The sequence below is a fragment of the Triticum dicoccoides genome, chromosome 6A (genome assembly GCF_002162155.2).
Source record: "Triticum dicoccoides isolate Atlit2015 ecotype Zavitan chromosome 6A, WEW_v2.0, whole genome shotgun sequence".
In the NCBI taxonomy this organism is placed as follows: domain Eukaryota; kingdom Viridiplantae; phylum Streptophyta; class Magnoliopsida; order Poales; family Poaceae; genus Triticum; species Triticum dicoccoides.
Window position 1 is genome coordinate 624,978,980 of NC_041390.1, and position 14,269 is coordinate 624,993,248.

Sequence of the window (14,269 nt, forward strand, 5' to 3'; positions counted from 1 at the left end):
TGTATTTCTGTGACCAGAATGTTGCCGTGACCTTGGCACCTAGCCATGCAAAATCCAAAGCTGCGAGACTGCGAGAGTATACGCGACAAGTATGTGCTCTGTAGCTTGGAGAAGAACCGGTGTGGCGGGGCCCACGAGCATGCAGATGCATGGCACGAGGAGCACAGGAGCTACCTTATTACCTAGTAGGCGTGCTAGAGATGCAGACTCATGGCTCATGCCAATCTTCACATCACTACAACACAATAAGCACACAGAGACGCTAAATTTGGAGGCTAGAGACGTAGGGGTCGTTTGGAACACTGGATTCCTGTTGTGATTTCAAATGATAGAAATTTTCTAGAAAAGTTCCTTGTGAAGCAATTAGAAGGAGGGGAACCTTTTGATTAAGTAAAATCGCCTTTTTTTCTCTCCCCAAATTCGTCCGAAACATAGAGCCTAGAATATTTTCCCATTTTTGAAATCCCAAATCAGAGCCCAAATGATGAAATTGAAAGAAGAGAAAGATTTGGGGCTCACCTAATGATTTTACTCTAGTCCGGTTCAGGCATGGGTGACAAGGAAAAAACAAAGACAAACAAAGGGGCCACAAATAGTCGGTGATGTCATCTTAAATTATTAGGTTGACTTGGGGCCACAAACTAGATGAGTCCTAAACACACTCTAAGAAAAATTGACCAAAAATTAAATTATTAGGCAAAATTTCTCACACATTTCTGGATTTATTCGTGAACATTTATTGAGTTGCTATATTATACTTATGGTCGGAGGTTTATGCAGCAAACCCAAAAAATAATCACTTCATACATAATAAGTGTGGCTAATTTAAACTAAGCCCAGTTCAAAATTGTGACACTTAGTTCGAATCGGAGGGAGTAGTTGACTTGCGCAAAGTCCAGCACCAAAAAGTGGTGCTGTGCGTCCAACCTCGGGTACCATAGCATCATGAACTTGATCACCACCATCGGGTCCGCTTTCTCGCCCAGGTGGCTTGTAGGGAAAACATTAGAGCATCTCTAGCAGACCTCGCATCCCGCCCCGACCCGCAAAATAACCGTTAAAATGAGGGTCGGGAAGAAAAATCCCACCCGATCAGACCCCGCATCCCGCCCCGGCGCGCAAAAAAATTTGAAGGGCGCGGCAAAATCTCGGCCCCAACCCGCGAATACGCGGGTTTCCCCCTCGCCGCTGCGGTGCCCTGCATATTAGCGGAAGCGGTTGGTGGGGGCTGAAATTTCAGCCCGCGCTTTCCCCACCAACCACCTCCCCTCTCCCCCTCGCCCCGTCGCCGGGCCGCCGCCCAAGATTCCGGCGAAAGCAGCTGGCGGGAGCATGCCGAAAGGCCGCCACACGCATGAGGCCTCCCCTCTCCCCCTCCCCGTGCGTCGGCGGGCCACCGGATTTGCTGATCTGCGGTCCTTCATCGCGGGCCGCCGGATTTGGCTTTTTCCGGCCGCCGGTGGCTGCGTCAAGTGATGGAATGGTCGGGGAGCATCTCCCGTAGCCCCGGCAAGGGCGCATCGCCACATGCAGGTACGGGTTCGTTCTCCCGCCGACGCCGACGATTTGCGGGCATGGATTCGTCCGGTCGGGGTACGTGCACTTGTAGGAGCTCATTTTGATAGCTCATTGCGGTAGCTCATTTCGAACATGCTCATTCATGTGTGTAGGAAGATGGATGCTCATTTTGGTATTGAAAAGGCCAATACATTGATTTATTGATAGAAAGAAACTTAATAGATGTTCGTGCACTCCTTAGTAGAATCGGAGGCAATGATGCAGCTGCATGTGCAACTAGAGGGGAGGCAACGTCTACTTCTTTCGAACCAAAGATGAGGATAGAAGAATGCAAAATCAAGAATCCGCAGATAAACAATGAATGCATGGAGAAGATATTAGTCCAACTAGTGGGAGCAGTTATGAAAGTTGGAAATCTTCTAAAATGCATACTTGTGCTTCTTGTTTTCTTTCGTCTTACCATTCTAGCAAAGATATGATGATGTCTTATGAGCTGCGCCAGATCAGGCCCCGCAAAGCCAACCCGTAAAAGAGCATATTCCACGAATATCCTTTTTTACGGGTCCGTTACGCGGGGTCTGCAACTGTGATCGTCCGCGCCGGCCCGCAAATGCGTTTTTCCGCAAGCTGCAAACACGTTTTGTGGGCCGGCCGGATGCAGGGTCTGCTAGAGTTGCTCTTAGGTGCTTCCATCCTTGGGGTACTCCCGGTGTTCCAATGTCAAAAAAACATTTTTACATGTTTCCAGAAATTTCAGAAAAATATGAATGTTCACAAGGAATATGACTACAACCCCTAAAAATTTCAGTTTCAAACTCGATTCACAAATTGAGAAACAAAAATGTGAAATCCAGCATGAATAGTGGAAAAAAGACAAAAGCGGCATTAACACTATTCACATCTAGATTTGTCTTTTTTGTTTCTCAATGTGCGTTTTGAATTTGGACCTAAACTTTTGAAGGGTTGTAGTCACATTCCTTGTGAACATTTACTTTTTCCGGAATTTTTTGAAACATTTAAAAATGTTATTTTGGCTTTGGAGCACCGGGAGTACCCAAGGCTGGGAGCACCCGATACTTTCCCAACGTTCGCATGACCACTAGGTTAGCGATCTCCAACACGCCAGGACAATTATACTGAGTCGCACACGATGTGGGACTATGTTTATAACCACATTAAGAAGAAAGGGGAAATAAGAGAAAAATTTCTAGGAAGTCATCCGCGGCAGGCGAGCTCCACTTAAAGCAATTCTAGCAGATGTTGTAAAAATTCGTCCGCAAAGTAGTTATACGGTTTACCCTAAAATAATTTTACAGGCAGTTGTGCCCTGACACAGAACAAATATTGCAAAAAAGTATGTGAAACTAAAAAACTTAAGATAAACTGCGTTCTCGCTACATGGTTTGTCTAAAACACACCGATAGGTCAGCTACATAAACTAAAACATAGATATACTAAAACTTGCTTGACGTCGGGGACGGCGGCTCACGGCTTGACGCTGAGGTAGAACTCGGTCGTGAACCGGTAGAGAACGTTGGCGAGCTCGAACGCCTCCTTCGCCGCCTGAAAAAGCCGTTCAGCGGCGCCATCTTCACCTGCCGTCCCCACGTCCATCGCGGCGGCGAGCTCGATCTCCGCATCTCGGAGGCCCTTGGTGGTTGGCCAAAGAGCGTCCCCGAGCTCGCAGAAGCGAGCCCATGAGTCCCGACCTCCGCTGCGGGGAGCACACCTGCCTCAAGCGCCACGGCTCGACGGCGGGCTGACTAGACCTGCCGGCCTCCCCGTCGTGCCTGCCGCGCTTGCGCAGCGGAGACCTGCCGCGGGCCCCACGTCCACAATCACCTCCTGCCATGGATCTGCGAGAAAGGGCAAGAAACGACGCAATCGCTCGTCGGAGAAACGGAAAGAGACAGTGGAGCGGAGAGGATAATGACTGGGGACGGAGCTTATCCAAGACGGAAACCCTAGAACGCTACCAGCCCGTAGATATAGCAGCGAACAGGGCAGCTTGCGGGCCGCCTGTATATTTTTTTACGGACGGGGAGAATTTTGACGCATCAGTTCGGACCCTAAAAAGGCCAAAAACTGTAAAATGGCTGGAAATATACGGGCCGACAACTATATAGCGTATCTACTAAAGTTGCTCTTATCGAAAACAATGTTAAGTAGTTGCTCCTACTAGCTAGGTGGGTCGATGTTATTTGAAAACATGTTACACAGACTCATGGTTTTTATATGTGGAAAAAGGAAATACCGATGGTTTAGAGACTTTTGGCTTCAATTAGCGTAGCACTTGATACAGTTGTTGTTTCCCACAGTGCCATCATGCTTGCTCTGTTTCCCTTGTCTCTATTGGACTCACACATACCGAGCCAGACAGCATAGAAACCGTATACAGGTCTCTCGTGCCGCATCTCGCGCTTGTTCCATCACCAGGACTCCACAAGACTTGTGATAACAGACTGTGGCCCAATACTGTAGAGTGGTTCACTGGTGCTACTGGTAGCGCTACTGCTCCAACGAGACATCACCATGATGTGCATTTTTCTTTGAGAGAAGTTTGAATATTCGCAGCAGTACGAAGAACACAATTATTTAGGTAATAAAAGCTATAACCAGGTCTATAGACCACCTGGCATACAAGCAGTGGTTGTGGTGCACTTCTGCTACGGCAGGACAGGACCGACGCCGGTGGTTGCGGCCACCGAAAAGCCTGGCGCCGCGCGCTATCGATGGCACACGCTGTGGAATGGGGACCGAGTTTCGTTTGGGATGGAGAACGAGACGACCACATGAAATTCCAGCTTTACTCTTCAGGTTCTTTCGAGCAAATTTGGCTGCGGAAATTAAATTATTAGGCAAATTTTCTCACACGTTTCTAGGTTGTCGTGTGGTCGCTTCTCTTTTTCTTTCCAGGTTTCTAGACATTTCGGTGTAATGCACTTTAAAATTAAACGAGGAGCCATCATTACCAACAGTCGCAATATCAGAAAGGGAGTGCCCACCATATACACCCCATGAGATAAAAAAATTTCAACGAAGAGTGGACAGACCGAAAGACAACCCATACTGAATAATGATCTGTGTGTTGTGTTCCTGGTTTTGTTGTTGATTTTTACCTCTACCACCTGTGGCGGTGGTGCATTGAGCCCATGTATTTCTTCAATGGGTGGTAAATTCTTAACATCTTCAGCTTTATTATATTTTTTCTTCATACATTTCTTTGTCTCTTGCATGTCTTCAGGAGTGAGAAATAGAATACCCCTCTTCTTCGGAGTAGATTTAGGCGGTGGTTCAGGAAGTGTCCAGTCATTATCATTCTTCAATATATTCATCAATAATTCCTCAGCTTAATTAACCGTTCTTTTCCTGAAAACACAATCAGCACAACTGTATAGGTAGTCCCTAGAAACATCATTTATACCATTATAGAAAATATCAACTATTTCATTTTTTTCCAGAGGATGATCTGGTAAAGCATTAAGTAGCTGGAGAAGCCTCCTCCAAGCTTGTGGGAGACTCTCTTCTTCAACCTACATAAAGTTAAATATTTCATACAAGGCAGCTTGTTTCTTATATGCAGGGAACCATTTTTCATAAAAATAGTAAATCATATCCTGGGGACTATGCACACAACCAGGAGTAAGAATATTGTACCAAACCTTAGCATCACCATTTAATGAGAAAGGGAACAACTTAAGAATATAGTAGTAACGAATCTTTTTCTCATGAGCAAAAAGAGTAGCAATATAATTCAACATAGTAAGATGTGCTACAATAGTTTCAGTTTCAGAACCATGGAAAGGATCTGACTCAACCAAAGTAATCAACTCAGAATCAACATAGAACTCATAATCTTTATAAGTAATAAATATGTGAGAAGTGGTAAACTTAGGATCACACGTCATCCTCTCCCTCATAGACTTTTCTTTCAACACATCAAGCAATTTTAAAGCTTCTTCCCTATCATTACAATCAAGAATAGCTATAGCAGTTTCTCTATCAAAGCAATGTTCATCAGGTATTTCAGCTCTAACAACAGGACCAAGCAAGAAAGGCGAATCGAGATTTTCAAGAGTTTCAGCGCTCTTGGCTTTCTCAATTTCTCTAGCCTTCTCTAGCCTTAGCAAGTTGTTCATCAAGAAATTCACTAAGTGGCACAGTATTATCAAGCATAGTACTAGCATCATCAATAGCATCATTCAAAGTAGAAGTAATATCATTCATAGCATCATCAATAACTTGAGACATATCAGAATTCATAGCAGGTAGTGGTGTTGCAACCTTACTCAAAACAGAAGGTGAATCAAGTGAAGAGCTAGATGGCAATTCCTTACCTTCCCTCGTAGTAGAGGGAACGATCCTGATTCTACCATCCTTAAGATTCCTCATAGTGGCAAACAGATATAAATTCCAAGTGACTTCATAAATATAGCCATGTTCCCCGGCAACGGTGCTAGAAAAAGGTCTTGATAACCCACAAGTATAGGGGATCGCAACAGTTTTCGAGGGTAGAGTATTCAACCCAAATTTATTGATTCGACACAAGGGGAGACAAAGAATATTTGAAAGTATTAGCAGTTGAGTTGTCAATTCAACCACACCTGGAGACTAAAAATCTGTAGCAAAGTGATTAGTAGCAAGATAGTTTGATAGCAAGTAACAAAAGTAGCAATAGTAACGGTAACGGTAATAGTAACAGATTTGTAGCAAGTGTAACAGTAGTAACTTAGCAAGTATCAGTATGTGGAAACTCGTAGGCACTAGATCGGTGATGATGGGTGTGTTCGATAATATCGATCATATATCAGTCGTAACCTAGGGCGACACAGAACTAACTCCAGTTCATCAATACAATGTAGTCATGCATTCCGTAAATAGTCGTACGTGCTTATGGAAAAGAACTTGCATGACATATTTTGTCCTACCCTCCTATGGCAGCGGCGTCCAGAAGGAAACTAAGGGATATTAAGGCCTCTTTTTAATAGAGAACCGGAACAAAGCATTAACACATAGTGAATACATGAACTCCTCAAACTACGGTAATCACCAGAAAGAATCTCAATTATTGTCACCCTAGGGGATGCGGATCATAACACATAGCAGGTGCATACAACTTGCAAGATCGGATCAAGAACACAAATATATTCATGAAAACATAAACAGTTCAGATCCGAAATCATGGCACTCGGGCCCTAGTGACAAGCATTAAGCACAGCAAAATCATAGCAACATCAATCTCAGAACATAGTGGATACTAGGGACCAAGCCCTAACAAAATTAACTCGATTACATGATCGATCTCATCCAATCCCATCACCGACCAGCGAGCCTACGAAGAGATGACTCACTCCCGGTGAGGAGCATCATGGAATTGGCGATGGAGAGAGGTTGGTGATAACGAAGATCGAAGATTTCCCTCTCTGGAGCCCCGAACGGGCTCCAGATCTGGCCTCCCGATGAAGAACAGAATTTGGCGACGGCTCCGTCTCGTGAAATGCGATAATTCTTCCTCTCCTATTTTTTCTTTGTAAAAGTGAATTTATAGGCTTGAAGATAGGGTCAGGGGGTTCACCAGGGGCCCACACAGCACCTGGGTGCGCCCCAGGGGGGGCAGGTGCCATGTGGCCACCTGGGACCCCCTATGCAGTGGGTCTTGGCTCCATAATTCCTCATCTATTCCATAAAAATTCCTCAAAAAAATTCGTCCAATTCTGAGAGCTTTTATTTCTGCACAAAAACAACACCATGCAATTCTACTGAAAACAGCGTCAGTCCGGGTTAGTTTCCTTCAAATCATGCAAATTAGAGTAAAAAACAAGAGCAAATGTGATTAGAAAAGTAGATACAACAGAGATGTATCAACTCCCCCAAGCTTAACTCATTGCTTGTCCTCAAGCAATTCAGTTGGCAAACTGACAGTGATAAAGAAAAACTTTTACAAACTCTTTTTGTTCTTGTGCTTATAAATATGCTTAAACAACATCCAAGTTTTCAGCAAAGATTATAACTAACCACATTCATGATAACTCTTAGAAATCATATTCATTCATATCAATGGCATAATCAACTAGCGAGCAATAATAAGGTATCTCAAATGCCAACACTTTGTCAAAACAATCATGATATAATATGACACTGATGGTATATCACTAGCCCTTTCTGAGATCGCAAAATATAAATGCATAGCACCTCCAAAGTTGAAGCAGCGACTAAACATTGTAATTCATGGCAACAAAGATCCAGTCATGATGCATTCAACGATTAACCACACACAATGCATGAGGATGACAATAGTGCTCTCAGGTATGGTGCTTGTTTGAGAAGGTGATGGCTCAACAATAAAAATAAATAGATAGACCCTTCACAGAGGGAAGCATGGATTTGTAGAGGTGCCAGAGCTCAAAGTTTTAAAACAGGGATAAAATTTATTTTTGGGTGGCATGCCCTTCCTGCCAACGTCACGACCGATATTTTTTAATATCTTCCATGCTAAACAAATTAGTGGCGGTTCCCAAGCGCTAAAGTAAAGTTTTACTCCCCCTTCACCTTTTCATAGTCCGCGGCTAATCGGAATTCAATTGCCCTTCATTCCACTTACAGTCCGGAAGAGTTTTGGTTATTATTTGCAAATTTAAGTTTGGGACTGGGAATCCCGATTACCGCCCCTTTCTCGTGCAATGACAAGTGAATAAACACTCATCTGAGTATAACCCACTTAGCATGGAAGATACTGACTGCTCCTTGTCGCTCCATGAGCGGTCCAGGCACACAAAACAGATGTTCATTTGAATAATTTAGAGGTGGCACATGCAAATTTACTTGGAACGGCAGGGTAATACCGCATATAGGTAGGTAAGGTGGACTCATCTGGAACAACTCGGGTTTAAAGATTTTGATATACAAGCAGCATTCTCGCTTAGTACAGGTGAAGACTAGCAATAAGATTGGGAATCAACCAGCTGGAGAGCGAATATGGTCATGAACATATATTATGCATAATCAACATTGAGTACTAGCATGAGTAGGATATGAGCACCATGAACATAAATATCATAGAGGCAATGTTAGTTTTGATTCAACAACATGCATAAACATGTGCCAAGTCAAGGCACTTGAAACATTCAGAGGAGGATACCATACCATCATACCACATCACAATCATTTTAATGCATGTTGACATCCAAGGTAAATCATTATCAACTCCTAGCTACTTCAGCATGGCATGAACAACTATAATCTCTAATTGTCATCACAAACATGTTTGATCATAATTTGCTGAATCATGGACACCGATCTAAACACATTTATAAGAACAAGAACAGGTTGAGTTCATACCCGCTTTTCTTTGCCATGGTCACTCCACCAAATCATCGTCATTATTGCCTTTCACTTGCACGGTCGAATGGTATGAAAATAATAATAGTCCAAGGGTGCCATGGACTAAGCTGGAATCTACAAAAATTTATTCAAAGGAGAAGACAAGGTAAAATGGGCTCTCTGGTAGATAATCAATAATGCATATGAGAACCACTCAACATTTTCATCGTGGTCTCCTCCTTATAAGAACTCAGCAAAGAGAAAAGAAAATAAATTCAGAGAAACACACCGAAATATTTTTGGATTTTGTTGTTTTTCTCGAAGAAGGCAAAACGAAGAAAAGAAAAATCAAAAACGAGAAAAAACTATTTACACGGGAAAGCTCCCAACAAGCGAAAGAAGAAGTGAGAAATCCTTTTGGGTTTTTGATTTTTAAAGGCTACAACTAATTAAACTGGAAAGCAAAAAAAAGCTAACTATGTTTTTGGATTTTCTGAAAGTTTTTCAAACACACAAGAAGAAAGCGAGAAAATAAAACTAACATGGATAATACAATGAAAGAGTATGAGCACCGACAACTAGAGTGAAATGTGTAAGCATGAATAAACTGTCGGTGGGAAATACGTACTCCCCCAAGCTTGGGCTTTTGGCCCAGCTTGGTCCATCACCATCCCTGTCCGGATAATAGTCAAAGTGGTAGCTCGAAGAAGCATGTTGAGCAGCCTCCTTAGCCTGGCGGGCTGCCTCAACTGTTGCGTTGTACTCAAGCGCCTTGCTCTTTGTTAAAGAAAACCTTCCCTTGTTCTGAAAATCAAAGAGAGCAGGTGCAGGCGAAGCCACATACACAGGGTCATATTTGTTAAAAATTAAATTGTACTCATACGTGCGTGTGTCTTGCTTCAAAAACTTATGCTCACGCATAGCACCGAAGTTCAGATATTTGTAAGGTACAATGGGGTCACTGAACTGTTGGAGAACGTAGTAATTTCAAAAAATTTCCTACGCACACGCAAGATCATGGTGATGCACAGCAACGAGAGGGGAGAGTGTTGTCTACGTACCAACGCAGACCGGCTGCGGAAGCGTTCACACAACGTAGAGGAAGTAGTCGTACGTCTTCCCGATCCGACCGATCCAAGCACCGTTACTCCGGCACCTCCGAGTTCTTAGCACACGTACAGCTCGATGAAGATCCCCGAGCTCCGATCCAGCAAAGCGTTGGGGAAGAGTTCCGTTAGCACGACGGCGTGGTGACGATCTTGATGTTCTACCGACGCAGGGCTTCGCCTAAGCACTACAACGATATGATCGAGGTGGAATATGGTGGCAGGGGGCACCGCACACGGCTAAGGAACGATCTCAAGGATCAACTTGTGTGTCTAGAGGTGCCCCCTGCCTCCGTATATAAAGGAGCCAAGGGGAAGGGGTGCGGCCAGCCCTATGGAGGCACAGGAGGAGTCCTACTCCTACCGGGAGTAGGACTCCCCCCCCAATCCTAGTTGGAATAGGATTCCCCGAGGGGGGAAAGAGAGAGAGGGGGCCCGGCCACCTCTCGTAGTCCTAAGAGGACTAGGGGAGGGGGGGGAGGCGCGCAGCCCACCTTGGGCTTCCCTTTCACCTTTCCACTAAATCCCACTAAGGCCCATATAGCTCCCGGGGGGTTCCGGTAACCTCCCGGTATTCCGGTAAAATCCCGATTTCACCCGGAACACTTCCGATATCCAAACGTAGGCTTCCAATATATCAATCTTTATGTATCGACCATTTCGAGACTCCTCGTCATGTCCGTGATCACATCCGGGACTCCGAACTAACTTCGGTACATCAAAATGCATAAACTCATAATAACTGTCATCGTAACGTTAAGCGTGCGGACCCTACGGTAAGAGAATAATGCAGACATGACTGAGACACATCTCCGGTCAATAACCAATAGCGGGACCGGGATGCCCATATTGGCTCCTACATATTCTACGAAGATCTTTATCGGTCAGACCGCATAACAACATACGTTGTTCCCTTTGTCATCGGTATGTTACTTGCCCGAGATTCGATCGTCGGTATCCAATACCTAGTTCAATCTCGTTACCGGCAAGTCTCTTTACTCGTTCCGTAATACATCATCTCACAACTAACATATTAGTTGCAGTGCTTGCAAGGCTTATGTGATGTGCATTACCGAGAGGGCCCAAGGATACCTCTCCGACAATCGGAGTGACAAATCCTAATCTCGAAATACGCCAACCCAACATCTACCTTTGGAGACACCTGTATTCCTCCGGCAAACGGGAGTTGCATAATCTCATAGTCATAGGAACATGTATAAGTCATGAAGAAAGCAATAGCAACATACTAAACGATCGGGTGCTAAGCTAATAGAATGGGTCATGTCAATCAGATCATTCAACTAATGATGTGACCTCGTTAATCAAATAACAACTCTTTGTTCATGGTTAGGAAACATAACCATCTTTGATTAACGAGCTAGTCAAGTAGAGGCATACTAGTGACACTCTGTTTGTCTATGTATTCACACATGTATTATGTTTCCGGTTAATACAATTCTAGCATGAATAATAAACATTTATCATGATATAAGGAAATAAATAATAACTTTATTATTGCCTCTAGGGCATATTTCCTTCAGTCTCCCACTTGCACTAGAGTCAATAATCTAGATTACACTGTAATGATTCTAACACCCATGGAGCCTTGGTGCTGATCATGTTTTGCTCGTGGAAGAGGCTTAGTCAACGGGTCTGCGATATTCAGATCCGTATGTATCTTGCAAATCTCTATGTCTCCCACCTGGACTAGATCCCGGATGGAATTGAAGCGTCTCTTGATGTGCTTGGTCCTTTTGTGAAATCTGGATTCCTTTGCCAAGGCAATTGCACCAGTATTGTCACAAAAGATTTTCATTGGACCCGATGCACTAGGTATGACACCTAGATCGGATATGAACTCCCTCATCCAGACTCCTTAGTTTGCTGCTTCCGAAGCAGCTATGTACTCCTCTTCACATGTAGATCCCACTAGGACACTTTGTTTAGAACTGCACCAACTGACAGCTCCACCGTTTAATGTAAACACGTATCCGGTTTGCGATTTAGAATCGTCCGGATCAGTGTCAAAGCTTGCATCAACGTAACCTTTTACGGTGAGCTCTTTGTCACCTCCATATACGAGAAACATATCCTTAGTCCTTTTCAGGTATTTCAGGATGTTCTTGACCGCTGTCCAGTGATCCACTCCTGGATTACTTTGGTACCTCCCTGCTAAACTTACATTAAGGCACACATCAGGTCTGGTACACAGCATTGCATACATGATAGAGCCTATGGCTGAAGCATAGGGAACATCTTTCATTTTTTCTCTATCTTCTGCGGTGGTCGGGCTTTGAGTCTTACTCAATTTCACACCTTGTAACACAGGCAAGAACCCTTTCTTTGCTTGATCCATTTTGAACTTTTTCAAAACTTTGTCAAGGTATGTGCTTTGTGAAAGTCCAATTAAGCGTCTCGATCTATCTCTATAGATCTTAATGCCCAAGATGTAAGCAGCTTCACCGAGGTCTTTCATTGAAAAACTCTTATTCAAGTATCCCTTTATGCTATCCAGAAATTCTATATCATTTCCAATCAGTAATATGTCATCCACATATAATATCAGAAATGCTACAGAGCTCCCACTCACATTCTTGTAAATACATGCTTCTCCGAAAGTCTGTATAAAACCAAATACTTTGATCACACTATCAAAGCGTTTATTCCAACTCCGAGAGGCTTGCACCAGTCTATAAATGGATCGCTGGAGCTTGCACACTTTGTTAGCTCCCTTTAGATCGACAAAACCTTCCGGTTGCATCATATACAACTCTTCTTCCAGAAATCCATTCAGGAATGCAGTTTTGACATCCATCTGCCAAATTTCATAATCATAAAATGCGGCAATTGCTAACATGATTCTGATAGACTTAAGCATCGCTACGGGTGAGAAGGTCTCATCGTAGTCAACCCCTTGAACTTGTCGAAAACCTTTTGCGACAAGTCGAGCTTTGTAGACAGTAACATTACCATCAGCGTCAGTCTTCTTCTTGAAGATCCATTTATTCTCAATTGCTTGCCGATCATCGGGCAAGTCAACCAAAGTCCATACTTTGTTCTCATACATGGATCCCATCTCAAATTTCATGGCTTCAAGCCATTTTGCGGAATCTGGGCTCACCATCGCTTCTTCATAGTTCGTAGGTTCATCATGATCTAGTAGCATGACTTCCAGAACAGGATTACCGTACCACTCTGGTGCGGATCTCACTCTGGTTGATCTACGAGGTTCAGTAGTATCTTGATCTAAAGTTTCATGATCATCATCATTAGCTTCCTCACTTATTGGTGTAGGTGTTGTAGAAACAGTTTTCTGCGATGTACTACTTTCCAATAAGTGAGTAGGTACAGTTACCTCGTCAAGTTCTACTTTCCTCCCACTCACTTCTTTCGAGAGAAACTCCTTCTCTAGAAAGTTTCCGAACTTAGCAACAAAAGTCTTGCCTTCGGATCTGTGATAGAAGGTGTATCCAATAGTTTCCTTTGGATATCCTATGAAGACACATTTCTCCGATTTGGGTTCGAGCTTATCAGGTTGAAACTTTTTCACATAAGCATCGCAGCCCCAGACTTTCAGAAACGACAACTTTGGTTTCTTGCCAAACCACAGTTCATAAGGCGTCGTCTCAACGGATTTTGATGGTGCCCTATTTAATGTGAATGCGGCCGTCTCTAGAGCATATCCCCAAAACGATAGCGGTAAATCAGTAAGAGACATCATAGATCGCACCATATCCAGTAAAGTACGATTACGACGTTCGGACACACCATTATGATGTGGTGTTCTGGGTGGCGTGAGTTGCGAAACTATTCCACAATTTTTCAAATGTACGCCAAACTCGTAACTCAAATATTCTCCTCCATGATCAGATCGTAGAAACTTTATTTTCTTGTTACGATGATTTTCAACTTCACTCTGAAATTCTTTGAACTTTTCAAATGTTTCAGACTTATGTTTCATCAAGTAGATATACCCATATCTGCTTAAATCATCTGTGAAGGTGAGAAAATAACGATATCTGCCACGAGCCTCAATATTCATCGGACCACATACATCTGTATGTATGATTTCAACAAATCTGTTGCTCTCTCCATAGTACCGGAGAACGGTGTTTTAGTCATCTTGCCCATGAGGCACGGTTCGCAAGTACCAAGTGATTCATAATCAAGTGGTTCCAAAAGCCCATCAGTGTGGAGTTTCTTCATGCGCTTTACACCGATATGACCTAAACGGCAGTGCCACAAATAAGTTGCACTATCATTATCAACTCTTCATCTTTTGGTTTCAACATTATGAATATGTGTATCACTACTCTCGAGATTCA